The 16,786-nt window shown below is 41.3% G+C and overlaps 1 non-coding gene across 1 annotated transcript; it reads right to left on the bottom strand.

Annotated features, from left to right (window-relative positions):
- Positions 1–330: 330 nt before the first annotated feature.
- LOC147919381 (small nucleolar RNA R71) lies at positions 331–437 on the bottom strand. The gene has a single exon (XR_015594182.1). It is a non-coding gene; the product is annotated as a small nucleolar RNA R71 (small nucleolar RNA).
- Between the last annotated feature and the right edge of the window lie 16,349 nt (positions 438–16,786).

Raw genomic sequence — 16,786 nt, 5'->3', positions numbered from 1 at the left:
CACAACCAAAGGGCTGGTATTGTGCCTCCAACAGTGCCAAACAACAACTTTGAGATCAAGAGTGGATTGATCTCCATGATTCAAGCCAACAAGTTTCATGGGTTGCCAATGGAGGATCCACTAGATCATCTTGATGAGTTTGACAGAATCTGTGGTCTTACAAATATCAATGGAGTGAGTGAAGATGGATTCAAGTTGAGGCTCTTCCCATTCTCACTTGGAGACAAGGCACACCTTTGGGAGAAGACTCTTCCTACTGGAGCAATAACCACATGGGATGCTTGCAAGAAGGCTTTCTTGGCCAAGTTCTTCTCAAATGCAAGGACTGCTAGGTTGAGAAATAAAATTTCTGGGTTTGCTCAAAGAAACAATGAAAGCTTTTGTGAAGCATGGGAGAGGTTCAAAGGATTTCAGACTCAATGTCCTCATCATGGTTTCAGCAATGAGTCACTCTTGAGTACATTATATAGAGGAGTGCTTCCCAAGATAAGGATGCTTCTTGACACAGTTTCTAATGGAAACTTCCTCAACAAGAATGTGGAAGAAGGCTGGGAATTAGTTGAGAATCTTGCTCAGTCAGATGGCAATTATAATGAGGACTATGACAGAACCATAAGGTCCTCATCAACTGATCAAGAGGACAAGTACAAGAAGGACTTGAAGATGGTCAATGAGAAGCTTGACAAGATCCTTCTTAGCCAACAAAAGTCTCTTCACTTCATTAGTGAAGAAGAGGTTCCAGTTCAAGAGGGGGAGACTGAGTTTGCTGAGTTGTGCTACATGCAAAACCAGGGAGGATTCAAGGGCTACAACCAAGGGGGTTTCAAGAACAACAATCTCTCTTATAGGAGTACCAATGTGGCTAACCTCAAGACCAAGTCTATCCACCTCAACAGCCTCAACAGCAACAAAACTATGTCCCCAAACAATAACATCAAGTGTTCCAGCCTCAGTTGTGTCCCCCACCAGGGTTTCAGACTAACCAAGGCCAAGAACAAGACTTAAGAGCAATGATGCAACAGTTGTTGATTGGGCAAGCACAAGGAAAGATTGAGGAATCCAAGCAGTTTGCTGAGTTGAATCAAAGGCTCACATCACAATACAATGATCTGAATATGAAGTTTGAGGGTCTTAATTCAAGAGTGAAGTATATGGAAAGTAACATAGCCTCTACTTCAGCTCCAAAACCCAACCAACTCCCTGGAAAAGCTGTTCAAAATCCAAGGGAGTTCACAGCCAAAGCCATTCAAATTCAGGAGGAAGAAGTCACTGAGGACAGTGAAGTCCAAGTTTGGGGGAATTCTTTAGTTACTGAAGCCCCAAGTTACGTTTGTGCAAAGCAACAGGAGCTCGCAAGCGAACTCGACCAGGAACTCGAGCAGCCACTCGACCGAGTGCATGCTCGAGTGGTCAATCGAGCTGAAGACTCCGAAGCTGTCAAACCTGCTAAGTACATTCCTCCTGCCTACAAGCCTCCACTACCATTCCCTGGGCGTTTCAAAGCACAGAAAATTAAGGAGCTTAGGGAAATCATTGAGAGAAAAGAAATGTTGGCTACGCAACTAGAGGAAGAAAGGGTTTTGAAGGAAGAAGCTTTGGTTGAGAAAAAGGAACAAGTGTCAGCCATACAAGAGGTCATCATAGCTTACCAAGAAGAGGAGAGAGGACCTGCCTTGGAACAGTATGAACCATATCCTCTCTATAGGGATTTTTTGATTGATTTGTCAAAGAAGAAGGCTCAAGCTCAAGATGAGAAGGATCTTGAGAACCTTAGAGGAGTGATCATCCCAATTAAGCTTAAGGATCCAGGACCATTCTATCTGCCTTGCACAATCAGTTACCTCCACTACAATCAATGCCTTTGTGATTTAGGAGCTTCAACTAGTGTGATGCCATACTCCATAGCTCAAAAGCTTGGGAGAACTGATTTCAAATCCACCAACCTCCATGTTTGCCTAGCTGATGGGACAAACAGAGAAGTAGTTGGTAGGTTGGAGAATGTCCCACTCAAGATATGGAAGGCAAGGGTTCACACAGATTTTGTGGTATTGGAGATGGACAAAGAACCTGAAGATCCTATCATCCTTGGAAGGCCATTCTTAGCCACTGTGGGAGCAGTTATTGATGTCAAGGAAGGTCTTGTGACCTTGAACATTGCTGAAGATGTAGTTATGAATTTCAACATCTATAATCCAACCAACCTTCCTACCATTGATGACCAGCCTTTTACTATCAAGGACAAAGGTGGTCAAGGAGGTTTAAGTGATAAGGTAATTCCAAAGGCTCAGCTCCCACTTCAAGAGGATTCTGTGGAAAAGCTTAAGAGGTCAGTTCAAGAGCTGTCTAGTATGGTTGAGGATCTCCAAGTTAAGCTGAACAAGAGGTCTTTGAGGAAAGCAAGACCAAGGCTCAAAATCAAGAAGAAGTATGGTTTGTGTGCTAAGGGTGAGGTGATCAAGGATCAACTTCACAGTGACCAAGAGGTTCCAGGGAGGATTTCATCACCTCCTTGGTATATAAACCAAGTCTAAGAAAGAAACCAAAGTCAAGCTTAGTGACTTTAAACAAGCTCACTAGGGAGGAAGTCTCTAAGGTATCCTTTGTAAATATGGTTTAATTTCTTAGTAGTTTTGATGTGTTTTCTTTTATGTTTGTGTTGGACAGGCTTTTTAGTGAGAATGGAGTTAGGTATGGAGAGATTTGGACTTAGGCAAGGAGATTCGCAGGCCCACTCGACCATCCCACAAGAGGTACTCGACCGAGCTGGAGAAGGAGTGAGGCCCATTCAATTCCCATTCTTCTAGAATGATCGAGTGGAGGGAGAAAAGGAAGAAAAATTTTGAATTTTCAAACTTGGGTCAAGGAGCTCGACCACGTGCTGGTCGAGTGTGGGGTCGAGTGGCAGCCAAAAGCAAGTCAAAGATTCCCAATTCAAATTTGAATGGTATGGACGCTCCACCCTTGTCTCCTTGTCCCCTTAGCTTCTTTATATAGACCTTTCATGATCCTATACCTCTCACACTCTCTCATTTGCTCAAAACAACTAAATTCAAGTTTTAAAATCTCTCTCAAAGTTCATCTTTTGCTCAAGCTTTGTTCTTTCAAGTTTTTGGGTCACTAACCTATTAACTTTGAGCTTTGAGTCTATTCCTTTCAGTTCCTTTTGAAAATATCTTCTAAGATCACCAGAAAGTCTCAACAAACCACTGCAAGCTCCATGGAACGTCGTGATGCCAGCCTTGAATCAAGAGGTGAAGCTGGGATAGCCACTCGACGCACCACTCGATCAACCACTCGACCGAGTGGCGGTTCGAGCAGCCGGTCGAGCCAGGTGCCGTGTCCAAGGAGAGAGCCAGTTGAGGAAGATCCTGAGAGGACTGAAAGTGAGGAGGAAAGAGAGCCAACTCTCAATGAGTTCATGAGGAGACACAAGGCAAAAGGCAAGAGGCCAGCTGTTGAAGTTGAACAAGAGGAGAGTGATGAAAGTGAGGAAGAAAGTGAAGAAGAAGAGTTGATGGATGATGGAGAGGCTGAGTCTTGTGGACTGTCAAAGAAGCAGCTTTATGATGCTTTCATGAGGATGGAGTTCTTGGGAACTAGGTATCCACACAAGGAGACCATGCAGAAGCTTGCCATTGATGAGGATGTGGAATATCTCTTTGAGAAGAGCAATCTCACCAAGTTTATGGGGCTTTGCATGGAGGGCTACAAAGAGGAGAGTTGTGAGTTCCTTGCCACTGTCAAGCTGACCACATATGCAAGGATGGATGTTGAGTTGGGAGCTGGTCATATTGCTTTCACAATCAAGGGGAAGAGGAATGATCTCTCAATGAAGAAGATAGCCAATGTGTTTGGTTTTGAGGTTGGGAGCAATAGGAGTTTGATGGTTCCAAGAGAAGAGTTGTATGCTGTGTGGGAAACCATTGGGGACAACAAGCTCTACTCATCCTCCAACTCCAAGAGCTCAAAGATAAGGAGCCCAGTCCTAAGGTACTACCACAAAGCTCTTGCCAACACTTTCTTTGCAAGGAAGGAAACTGGGAACATCAATGAGAGAGAGCTTAAGATGATTGACTTGGCTCTTAATGGAGTAACCTTTCAAGCAAGGAATGGTACAATCATTCTTGGGAGCACAGTGGAGACTGATCTAGGAATGGTGCTCATTGACCACATGATTCAATTGAGAAGTTGGGTAGGAAAGTTGGAAAACAAAGGGTCAAGAGGAGCACTTACCATTGGAGGCATCATTACTCCAATCCTTCAAGCTGCTAAGGTTCCATTTAGAGGAGAAAGGGTCTCACCAAGATGGATTGACTCAAGCTACCTCACCTCTACCCTCATCTTAGCCAAGGAGATGCATCAAGGAAATCACATTTTCAATTTTGAGCTTCCAACACTTGGGAAGAAGCAACTCATCTTGCCTAACCAAGAGCTCACCACCATTCAAGAAGGAGCCAACATTGACTTTTGGCCAGCTGAGGAGCATTGGTTTGATGGGATAGTTCAACCTAGAGTTGAAGAAGCTAGGAATGCACAAATGGCTGATGGGGAGGAGCAATTCTACTTTGAAGATTATGAGCCCAACCCAAGAGATAGTAGAGGAGTGAGGGAGAATAGCAAGAGGTTGACACTTTTGCAAAAGTGGAACAAGTGGCATGGGAAGAGGTTTGATAAGCTGAAGAAGAAGATGACCAACATGGCTAAGTCTATCAAGGGCTTAAAGAAGGAGGTTGCTGACTTGAAGAGTGGGAATTCTTCACCTTCACCATCAAGCCCTTTGAGGAGAAGTAGCTCAACTAGAGCACTTTCAAGAGTTACAAACCCTTTGGAACCAGCTAGGGCTTCAATGTATGAGCCAAATCAGAGGAAGAGGAGCTCAAGTACCCGAGAACATCAGTCTTCGAGGCACTCGACCGGGTTACTCGAGCACCCACTCGACCGAGCACCACCGACGTACTCGACCGAGCACCTTCCCAGATCACCCTATGGCTTCCCACCTCCAGCTGCTTATCCAGGTTATCCAAGTTACCCTCCCATCCCACCTCAATACTACATGGATCCAGCTCTCTACCAACAGTTTTGCCAGCAGCAAGGTCAACATTTTGACATTCGCAGTCCAGCTCGACCCCCCCACTCGGACACGCACTCAACCGAGTGCCGGTCGATCTCCATCGTGGAGCTGCCCCAAAGTCCATCTCCAAGTCACCAACAAGATCCCAACTACTCCTATGACAGCATGCAGATGGATGTGGACAACTTTTTTCACAATCCCTAAGGTACCATCATCACCTTCACTTGAAAATATCATTGCATTTCATAGTTGTATTTTGTTTTTAATCTTAAATCCTCTTACAAATTTCTTTCACACAGAGGAGTGTGTGATTTAAGTTTGGGGGAGGGTTTGAGATAGCATTTGATGTTGTGTTTTGTGTTCTTATTTCAAAATTTTAGCATCTTCATATTAGTATTTGCATAGCATCTAAGGCATAGAAAAACCCTAAAAATTTGAAAAATTTTGAAAAAATCTTTATAAAAACAAAGAGTGTTCATGTAGTTTGCATTGCATATTAGGATCTTGTTTAGCATGTTTCATGTAGGATTGTATAATATTTGCATTAGGGATCTATGATGAGTATTTCCTTGTTAGCCTGCTTAATTCACTAGACTAGGATCAATGCCCAAGTTAATAGTACTTTGATGCTAGTTGAGTAGTTGGAAGCATAAGATTGAACCAAGCCTTGAATTCTTGCATTGCATTTGGTCTATATTGAAGCATGTTGTGATTTGAAACCATTTCCTACTTATAAGAGCCTAATATTGACTTATAATTATCAATGTGTGCATTGCTTTAAACTCATGGATACCATATACATACTTGGATCATCTTTCTCCTTTTTACCACTCTTGTTGATCCAAGTAGCTGATTTCCTCATTATGAATCAGTTCCCCTACCCTTAACCAACCCTTCTTTCAAGCCATGTTTATTCTTGTGTGTGTGAGGCCTATTTTTGGGATTGAGCTTGGTAGAAAGTGTTAGGTTTGAACTGACAAGAGTAAGACCTTGTGTAGTTCTAGTTTGCCTTTTTTAAACTAGATAGGACTAGGTGGTTCACTTGTTGGGTTTGGGACTTGGCTGTTATGAAAAGAAAAGAAAAGAAAGAAAAAGAGAAAGAGAACAAAGGGTAGAGTCTTTAAGAGGAGATTGAGTTTAAACAAAGTCTAGTGAAAGGATGGGAAGTAAAGTATTGTTGAAAATGGTTCTAGCTTAAGAAAGAAAAAGAAAGAAAAGGAAAGTCTAGCAAAAAAGCTTATATGTCTTAAGAATAAGAAGAAAAGAGAGCCATAGCAAATAAGTAAGAATCCCCCATCCCACTAGATAGATCAAATAAGAAACCTCTCCTAAGACTTGAAAACCAAAAAGAGAAAAGGGTGAAAGAGAAAAGAAGAAGTAAAGGGTAGTACTAGGACCACTTGGGTTTAGATTGGTAGGATAAACACTTTGGGTACCTTTGGGTAGATAAGGTTTTGTTCTTGTATGTGTCTAAGTGTTCTTACCTTTAGCATTCTTCTAAAGCTCAATCCATTTTCATGAGAGAACCTTGATATTGACAAGCCCCACTCTAAAAAAAGACCATCATTGTCTCAAAACCTTTATCTCCAAGCCAAATGAGTTTAAGCATTGCATAGAATTGATTCATGTTCTTGATTAATGAATGTTAAAGGAAATGGTTGATTTGAATGCATGTGGACATCTAAGGCTCAAATCAGTAAAGGTTGTGATATGCTTGTCTAAAGTCTTTAAGTACAGCTCATTCAACTTGCATCATAGTATTAGTAACTTGGACATTGATTCTAGATGGTCTATTTGCAAGCTTTAGGAGCTGAGATCCCACTTTCAAACTTCACTTACCTTCTTATGTCTTGATTATTTGCTTGAGGGCAAGCAAAGACTAAGTTTGGAGGTGTTGATGTTCATATAGTTTACCTTGTTTTCCCTTAGTTTATTCACATCTTTTGCATCTTTTGCTATCCATTTAGGCCATTATTGTGTAGCTTTAGCACTAATCATGCATTATAGTTTAGATGCATTGCATTTGCATCCTTTCATGCATATTCAGGTGATTTTGGAGCTTAAGAAGCTTGGAAGCAATGCTGAGGAGAAGTAAAGCAACCATGAAGGGAAAGCAAGAGAGTTAAAGCTGAAACAACAAGGTCCAGAGTCCAACTCGACCGCACACTCGACCAGACACTCGACCGTGTGCTGAGGAGGACTCGACCGAGTGGAGAATGCACGAGAGAAGCCAGCTCGACCTGCCACTCGACCGAGCACAGGTCGAGTTGACCGAGCCGTTGACTATTTTGTCTTTTAGTAGTTTTAGGGCTTCCACCCCCTCTCCTATATAAAGCCTTGTACCTGCAGCCACCAAAAGAGTCCAGCTTTTAGATATTCTCGAAACCTAGTTTTTACCTTTTTGGGAATTATTCTTTTTGTACTTTTTATTTTCCTTAGATTTTGTACTTGTTTGAGAAAGAGAAAAGACTAGATTCTTGTATTTTGTTGGTTTCATAACTTTCAAGATATAAAGATTTCGAGTTTTATTTCTTCATCAATATTGTCGATCTCTGTGTTATCTTTCATTTGATGCAAGTTTCAATATTTTCTGGGTTTATGATTTTTGTGTTCATCATGTGTTCTTGTGAGTAGTTCTTTAGGATCTTGAATGGGTTAGGCTGGATTGATCTTGTGGCTTGTGTGATTTGGTCAAGCTTGATTGTTGTAGATCTCTTCTAGGCTAGATGTTCTTAATGCTGATCCTGAACTGAGAGGTTAGGGTCTGATTTCAAGCATCTTAGCATCACACCAATGTTTAAGGACCATAGATATGGCTAGATCTAGAGCTTACCATTAGGCTTGCTAAGAGATTAGAGGTCTTGTTTGGTTTGAGATGTATTGCTTAATGCCTGCTTGTGTAGATTCTTTACTGTGTGAGAACAAGTCTAGAATTGCATAGGTTTGATTGTTTCTTGCCATGAGAGTGGAAGAAACTTGTCTTAGATTTATATGTCTAGAGATTAGCTCAAAGTTTGCTTGAGATTTGTTGACCAAGTTAGATAACCACAATGATTAGTTCAGCCCGTGAATCCCTCCTTAAGGCCTTCTTTGTTTATTGATTTTTAAGTCTTAATCATGTTGCTTGCTTGTTGTTTGATTCGTATTTGCATTGCTCTGTTTTTATTGTGTTGCTCTGTTTCCCGGATTTATCCAGCTCGACCCTGCACTCGACCTACACTTGGACGAGTGCTTGCTCGAGTTCATCCCCAGAACTCTTGTTTATGATTTGTGATTGTTCTGTTTCATTCCTATTTGCATTTCTGTTTCATCTACTCATTGTCCTGTTCATTATTGTCTTGCATTAGTTCATCATAGTAGTTTCTATTTCTGTTCTAGCTTCATATAGTCATAACCATTCTGTTCCATTCACATTTATCTCTTAGTTCTTGTAGTTGTACTTTCTGCATCTTTACATTTTCATCTTAGGATTGTTAGTGACAAACAATCTTTGCATTTAGCTTAACTTAGATTCATATACATATCTTAATTGTTCACAAACACTCATTTAGGATTGATACCTCTTATACTGCAACAGCATAAGGGGAATTGAGACACCCATCCATCTATCCATTCATATCTCACCATTGCATACATTCATCATCATTCATTCATCATTCACCACACCAAAAAGATCTTGTTTCAAGGGTATTGTATTTCTGCATTGCTGCATTTTAGATGAAAACAGGTGCTTTGGAGCCTAAAAAGACCAAAAGAAGGATTGACAAGTTGCAGCTATCACAAGGAAGGATCTGGTGTCATTTATGGGATTTACACAAGAGGAGTTGAAGCATCAAGAACAAAAAGGGAGGCACCCGACCATACCGCCCGACCATTGCCAAAAAGCACCCGGTCGAGTTCATGACGAGATCCTCAAAGATCGACTCGAATGAAGTTTTTCTGTTGAGATTCATCTTCTGAGTACTTCATAGAAGTTATAGAAAATCAAGTTAGATTTCCAATGATGGTGATTTCAGGCCAATCGGAGGTGTGGTTCAAACGTTATTTCTGTTTTAGTGAACATACATACATCCATATCAAAGAATGGAACCACCCGATCGCCTATCCGATCATGCACCCGAAGTAGAGCTCGAGTTACACCTCGTGTAGCATGGTTGGATACCTACTCACGAGGCTAGGTCAACTTGTTTCCTTCTAAATACTCCCTCTTAACCCCATTTTCGACAGACAAGAGGCGAGAGCCATTTTTACACTTTTCTTTGAGCAAATTTTCCAGTTTTTGTTATTCTTTCAACTTGAGTTCTGTTCACTTATGAACCTATTAACCCATCCTTAGGAGCTTTCATATTTTGATTGTTTACAGCTGTTACATCAACTCGATCACCTGCATCGTGTGGTACCTCTAGTTGTTGACTTTTGTTCTTTTTGTTTTCTTATTTTTGTTCACCTTAGGTTGTTAGACAAAACCCCTATTATTGCTTGGCTTGACTTGCATTGTTCTGATCACATCTTATCTGCTAGCATAACAACCATTTCGATTGATAACCCTTTGTACTACAACTGCATAGGGAATTGATACCCTGGGTGAAAATCGTATTATCAATTTGGTGCTATTGCCATTTGGTTGTTTCTTGTTATATTTAGGATTCAGCACTTGCGAGATCAAGTTCTTTTTATTATTATCTATTCTCGGTACTGACTGTTTGCTTGTTTGTTTGGGATCTCAGGCGAACCTACGCGACCCCCTACCCGATCCCCCCACCCGAACCTCCTACCCGATCCCCCACCTGAACCCCTACCCGATCCACCACCCGAACCCCTACCCGAGCTTGTATACTCGAGCACCTGCTCTTGTGACTATTCAGATACTTGACTGGGTACTTGTATAAACACAAAATCCAAGAGCAATCAGAACCTCTTTCGATTTCTTGATCACATCAACCATTTGCCAAGAGAACTGAGATATCAAAGGACAATATCAGAGTAGAACAAGAAGAAGTAGGAATGGAAAACCCACAAGGTCATAATAGACCTTAAGGTGGCCAAGACACATTGGATAACCAGGGAGGCTACAACAATGAATTCTACACCTATACGCCACAAGGAGGTTACCAACAACCAGAAATGGGTCCACCGCCTTGTTTTGCTTCTCAACAGCTTCCTGCTCAAGATCAAGAACTGAAGAACATGCTTCAGCAGATTCTACAAGGTCAAGCTAATGAAGCTATGGAAACAGCTAGACAGTTTATAGAGTTGACCAACAAAATCATTGGATGGACATCAATCCTCAATCCAACAGAGTTTGCTACTGCCTATGCTATGACCTCAATTGAGTTACCTGCCTATGAAGAAGACTTTGAAATCATTGGGTACAGTGCAGTTCAAGATGGGAAGGATTTATGTGAAAATGAGTTTCAGGCTGTAGAAATTACGCAGGAAAAACTCACCCGATCTCTGATTCAATCCCCCACTCAAGTACCTACCCGCGTTACGCCGACAAATGTTGAAAAGCCAGAAAAGGCAGCTAGCGCAGCTAAAGAAAAGGCGAAGGAAGATGAGAGAGCAGTAGTTTTAAGTCATGATTACAATGTTGTTACACGGAAGAAGATTGTTCCAAAGATGCTGAAGGACCCTGGATCTTTCACTTTGCCTTGTTCTCTCGATTTATTGGCTTTCAACAAGTGCCTTTGTGATGTAAGAATGGGAGCTGAATTACCGGCTAAAAGTGGCTCAAGTACTACTTGACAGACTGCTTGATGAACAGCCTGACGAACTTCCTAATAGACTGTCTGAAGTACTTTTTGGAAAGAACCAGCTTGTACCAGTCAAGGAGAACTATCATATCCTTCCGATATGTGGAAGAATCAGTAACAAACATAATTTGGAGCTGACCGCTGGAACTAGAAGTGATGCGGACATTCAACGAGCCGGAAGATCACATCGTTGGAGTAGGACTGTTGCACTCTTTTTCCCTTATCTAGGGGTTTTCCCAATGGGTTTACCTAGAAAGGTTTTTAATGAGGCAACTGTAACGCTCCCGAACCGTCCTATGCCCCGGACGAGGAGACGGAAATCCCGCGGAACGTTACGTATGGGAGATCACACCCGGGTGGTCCGGCCGAGGGATGGAAGCTGCAGCTTTCCGACCAGTCCTCCTGGACGCGACTCCACCCACGGCCGAGGTTCACTTAGGCTTTGAAACCCTCGCGGTCCTGGACAATGCCAATGTATCAGATGCAACTTGCCATATTTCTCCCAAAAACCGATTATATTACTTAAAATAAATTATTACATTGAAAATAAGTTATCAAAGCAATATACATAAAAATAGTCGGATACTTCATAGAATACATGTTGGAAAAATACAGGGTTTTACAAAAACACATGAAAACAATCCCTATCCGGTACCCTAACGTTTGCTCCGGCTCTACATTCAACCTAAGCTCCCTACACAACAAGAAACTACAACATGAGTAATCTAATATTACTCAGTGAGCCTGGGTACCCCTTCCATAAACATGCATTCTACTTTTCCCCACCCCGACTACCCCAACAAGGAAGGAAACAAGCAAGGCAAGCAAGCAAAGCTACGCAACAGAAACAATAGCGGAAGCAAATAACAAACAAGCAAGAAAAGAGGGTTAGTTCAAGCAAGACTTGACTCGATTAACCTAGACTCTTTACTCCTACGCGAGGAACAAAGATGACTAGAATACAACAAGGGTAACTTGAATACTCTAGACTCTTTCGCCTAAACAACACAAGACGACTAGAATAATCAAGGATTGCTCGACTACCCTAGACTCTTCACCTATGGGCCCTTGATAATCTGTTCCGTTCCTTCCTCTACCCATGCGGAAACTACAAAGGTAACCCGCATGAGCCATCCAATGCTACGACGTCAAGTAGCTATCGCTCTAGTAGCTAGCTAGACGCGACGTTGTCCCGTGTAAGTGGTCGATGAGAACTTCCCACAGGACATCCATTCAACGATTGGAACAGAAGATCGACTACTCTATCCTACCTACGACTCAAGAAAGATAACAAATATAATTCAAGAGACTAGCTAAAATAAGTACTAAACTTCTAAGAGTAAAAGCGCAAAGAATTTAGTACTACTAACACGCAATTCAAGCAAGATAAATCAAGCATAACAAGCAAGAAATCACGCAAGAAAAATCACACAACAATCAACAGGAAACAAGAATAATAATTTAAGCAACCTAGATTGTTCTACATGCATGCAACCATCTTAATCCGATTTTTAAGCAAGAATATTGCAAGTAAAAATCCACCAACTTAATTATGCATGCAAGTCCATGGTCCAAATTTAAGCAAGTTCATCATGAAAATATGCAGTTCAATTCTCATCAATTCTCAACATGCATTGTGATTCCTAGCATAATTCTATGTGATTAACATGAATTATAGCATGAATCCTACCAATTTATGCATGCAACATTTAACTGATCCTACCATGATCCTAGTCTAAATGCAACACACAATGGGTACGTACATGGTCCATAGGAGCCATGCAGCACTCCACGCAAAGAATACCACATAACTCACCACAGGACTCACAAATTTAGCAGATTGAGGATCGGACTTCACGGCACCACGGATCAGACAACTTCCTTTCCGTGACAAACTGCGTCCGACTGCGTCTCTGAACTCCGTCCGACTGCGTCTCTGAACTGCGTCCGACTGCGTCTCTGAACTGCGTCCAACAGCGTCCACGAACAGCGTCTCTCCTCGACCCGAACAGCATCTCGCCTCGACCCGAACAGCGTCTCCGACAGCGTCCAACTCTGGCCTCCCTCTCCGACTTTGAGAGAGCAAACATTTAGAGAGAATTTTGAGTTTTTCTTTTGAGTTGGGAATGTCGAAAATGAGAAGGGAGAGCTTCATTTTATAGAGGTTTTTGGGCGGTGCTACTCGCCAGTGCATGGCGAGCACACATTGCTTTCTCCTCCACCACTTTTGGGCAACACTTGGCACGCAAGCCACTCTAGATCAAGAGAATCTCTCCTTTTCTCTTGCATTTGTGCGGATTGGCTGATGGAGAAAAGAGAATCTCCTTTTGTCTCCAACTTTTGGTGCATGAACTTCCATTGGCCAACTTCCTTAAGATACAATGATTATGTCTCCTTTTTGGTGTCTTCAACAACACAATAATTACTCCTCAATATTTCAGGAAATTCCATTGGTTGATTCAAGAGAAATAGAAGATTTTCTCTTTTGCACCAGACAAACGCTCCGCAAAATCTGAAACGCTGTCGGCTCTCAGTGCCGCGTCCGTCGATTGTCCGCTACATCCGCAATCTCTCGGTCTCGTCTGTAGTTTCTCAGCAGTACTGCAACTCCTTCGACAGCACCGTAATTTCTCGACAGTACCGCAACTCCTTCGACAGTACCGTAACTTCTCGACAGTACCGCGACTTCTCCGTAACCTTCGGTCTTTTCCGCGTATGATCGACCTTTACTGTCTTCCCTCCGCATGCGTCCGCCTGCTCGGTCCGTGCCATCTCCATACCGCATGCGTCCAATATGTCCGATATGTACGTACCGTCTCCGACCGTGTACGTCCGTCCTGAGCGTACCTTGGCCTTTTTGTGATTTTTGAACATGGCCATTGTTCTTCTTCGACTTCCTATTGAACTTAGCCTCTTGACCACTGGCCATTGGCTATCTTTCGACTTGTTGATTTTTCTTCGGACTTCCCTTCGGTTGTTCTTCTTATTTTTCTCCTCTCCTTCTTGCTAAGCCTTTTCCGGATCCTTTTCCCCAAAATTATAATTTGGGTTTTTACTCTTAGTGAGGGTTGTTACAACAACATCCTTCCACATATCTTCCTACACGTATTCTATGGAGGATGATAATAGAAAGTCACCCTTGTTTTGAGCTAGTTCAAGACATGGTTCAAGGAACCTTTTCACAAGTCAATTATCACTCAATACGGATCTTTCCATAAATGGCTCAAACCAAAGCATCCCTTGGCGTCCTGGAGAGCTTCTATATCACTTGGAGAATTCACCACACATCTTAGGATGCACCCCACGTCGCTTGATTAGGCGGATTAAGTTAAAGTGCGACTTTCCTTATTTGGATCTGTTTGTCTTTATAACACAACGGCTTTTTCCTTATTCAATGATGCGGCTATGTGAGACTCTCAAGACCATCCAGAAGCTTCTTAGATTATACCAAGTTCCAATAAACCACAACTTCGGCCCCAAGTTATCAAGACTCAATGTGCATCACAACTTTCCCAATTTGGCCGATATTCTCATTCAATTCCCAAAGACCATAATTATCATTAATTGTTGAGATTTCTTTCTTTATTTCAGCATATAGATGTTGTACTTGAGCCTCTATATAAGCTCTATTACGTTTTACTTTTCAATGCACGCTTTTGATTAATAAGAAATTTCAGTTTGCTTCAATACTTTGTGTTTTGAATCAAATCATTGTTCTTGCGAGTTCTAGGTAGTTTGTGGAATCAAACAACTTAGGTTTCGTGCAGAGTCTCTTGATGTGTGTAGAATTTCACTCCAAATCTTTTACCTGAAAAGACTACACAACGACTGAAAGTGCACAGTTAATCAGTGTAGTATTTTAGGATCGATCCTACAGAGAGTAATAGGAAACACAAATTGAATTAAAAGAGAAAGAACTATGGCTAAGACTAAATAAGAGATTGGGGTTTGGTTTTCCTAATAACTATTGCAAATAAATAAAAAACAGTTTAAAACTATAAGACTAAGGCGTTGGGCGTTTTGGAAGTCATCTCAGGGTTTTTATGGTTCTAAGCAATATTAAGTGTAAGATCTAGCAAGTGAATACTAATTTTTGGTCTAGGTTCATACTCCGCTATTCAACTTTCGCAGGCAACGACGCATGTCAACCAGCTAGTTAAACAAGTTCGATACATTCACCAAACTCCGCAACTCAACTTACGTAGGTTACGACGCGCAGTTTTGGTATAACACTAGTTCGAAGAAGTAGGATAACGTGGTTAACGCTCATGTTCTGTAGATCAGCACTTGGTGATCAATCCAAGCACATGCATTAAGATAAAGATGTCCCAAAAGAACTCTAATAGAAAACCAAAAATAAGATCTAACAACCTAATTGAAGCGAACTATGAATTTCCCTTGAATCACTCCATATAACATTATAACCCAAAAAATTAAACTACCCGCTCATGATGCAAAGAAACGACATTGATATTATAAGGAATAGCATCAAAAACGAATCAAATAACAAAAGGGGTTCAAAGGAAACTTCTCTATTTGTCACAAAAGTAATTTGATCTCAAAAGCAATGTAAGTATGAAAGAACTAGAAAGAATAGAGAGATAGAGATGTGGTGGATCTTCAAGCTTCAAGAGGGACAAGAGGTTGCGGCTGCTTCTCTGGTCGTGGCTAGGGCGGCTCCAAAAGCTGTAGAAGATGCACACTTGAAAACCATAGGTCTTAAGAGTATTTATAGGGTTTTGTCTAGGGTTAGGGTTTGTAAGGGTAGGAACGTCGTTTCTTCTTGAGTGCAGAAAAATGGGCGGCGAAATAGGCTTCTTGACCGTGGAGGAGGCATGGACTGGGCCGCTGTGATGGTCGCTGGTCAGGCCTTCAATAAAAACCCATCGGCTGGTCGGTTCTTCTTACGTCGGTTTATAACACGTCTCGGTAAATCGGGAATATCTTCCGGATGGCTGGATGGATTGACTTGATTCCACTTCGAGGAGAAAGATGACTCTTTCCGCTTTCCACAGAAATCAAGCGCGTAAAAATTTGAGTTCGGAAAGGTTTTCAAAAGTGGCCCGTACTTAAGAGCTCTGAAACTTTTCTAAAACGTATTTTTCTTGTCTTTTGGTCCAAATTACTATAAAACCTGTAAAACCTTGTTTAAACCTGAAATACTTGATAATAGACCTTTTATACCTGAAATCTCATCAAACTCTTCCTAAATGCATATGAAAACTATAGCTAATATGAGTAAAATCTCATCAAACTCCCCCAGACTTATACTTTGCTTGTCCTCAAGAAAATAATCAGAATAAATCATGGAAAAAGAGGTTTTGAAAATAATGGGAATTCACTTATCTTTGGGGATATTGTCTTTGCACTCTTCTTCGCCTTGACATTAGGAACTTTCATTTGTAATCCACCATGAGAATCATCAACACTCCTTGATCCCACAATTCTTTAGAGTCTCCAGAATCTCCATTGTCATCTCTTTACATAAATTAAAGCATTAATAAAAAGTGAAATCTTACCAAGGGAAAATCGATCAGAGGCTTGTAGACTCTCTTCAAGCCAATACTTTCTTCGTATGATTCATTTCCTCTCCATTTTCTCACTTCCAAGGGATCTATCTCTTCCTAATTTTCTCTTTTTTTTTTTAATCAAAGGTGTAGGCGAATACTGGGGTCATCAGTAATTTACCTACCCCTCGCTTCCAAGCTTTGTGTGATCATTTGACTCAAGAGTAGAATAATGAGGTCACAGGTAATTTACCTACCCCTCTAAACTGATCAAAATCATCTCATCTTTTATTATTTCTCTTTTTTTTTGTTTTTTTGTTTTTTTTAGAGTATTGAAGGGAAGAGAGAGGGAAACATACTTTTGAAGAAGTGTAATCTCTTGTGTGGCTTGAATGTAGAGATCTAGTCCAATGTATACCAATTCCCAGGACTTGTTAAGTCCGGTTTAGGTCCTA

This window comes from Camelina sativa, chromosome 20 (assembly GCF_030686135.1).
Source record: "Camelina sativa cultivar CO46 ecotype springtype chromosome 20, ASM3068613v1".
Taxonomy (NCBI): Eukaryota; Viridiplantae; Streptophyta; class Magnoliopsida; order Brassicales; family Brassicaceae; genus Camelina; species Camelina sativa.
This window is presented reverse-complemented; position numbering and strand designations above follow the sequence as displayed.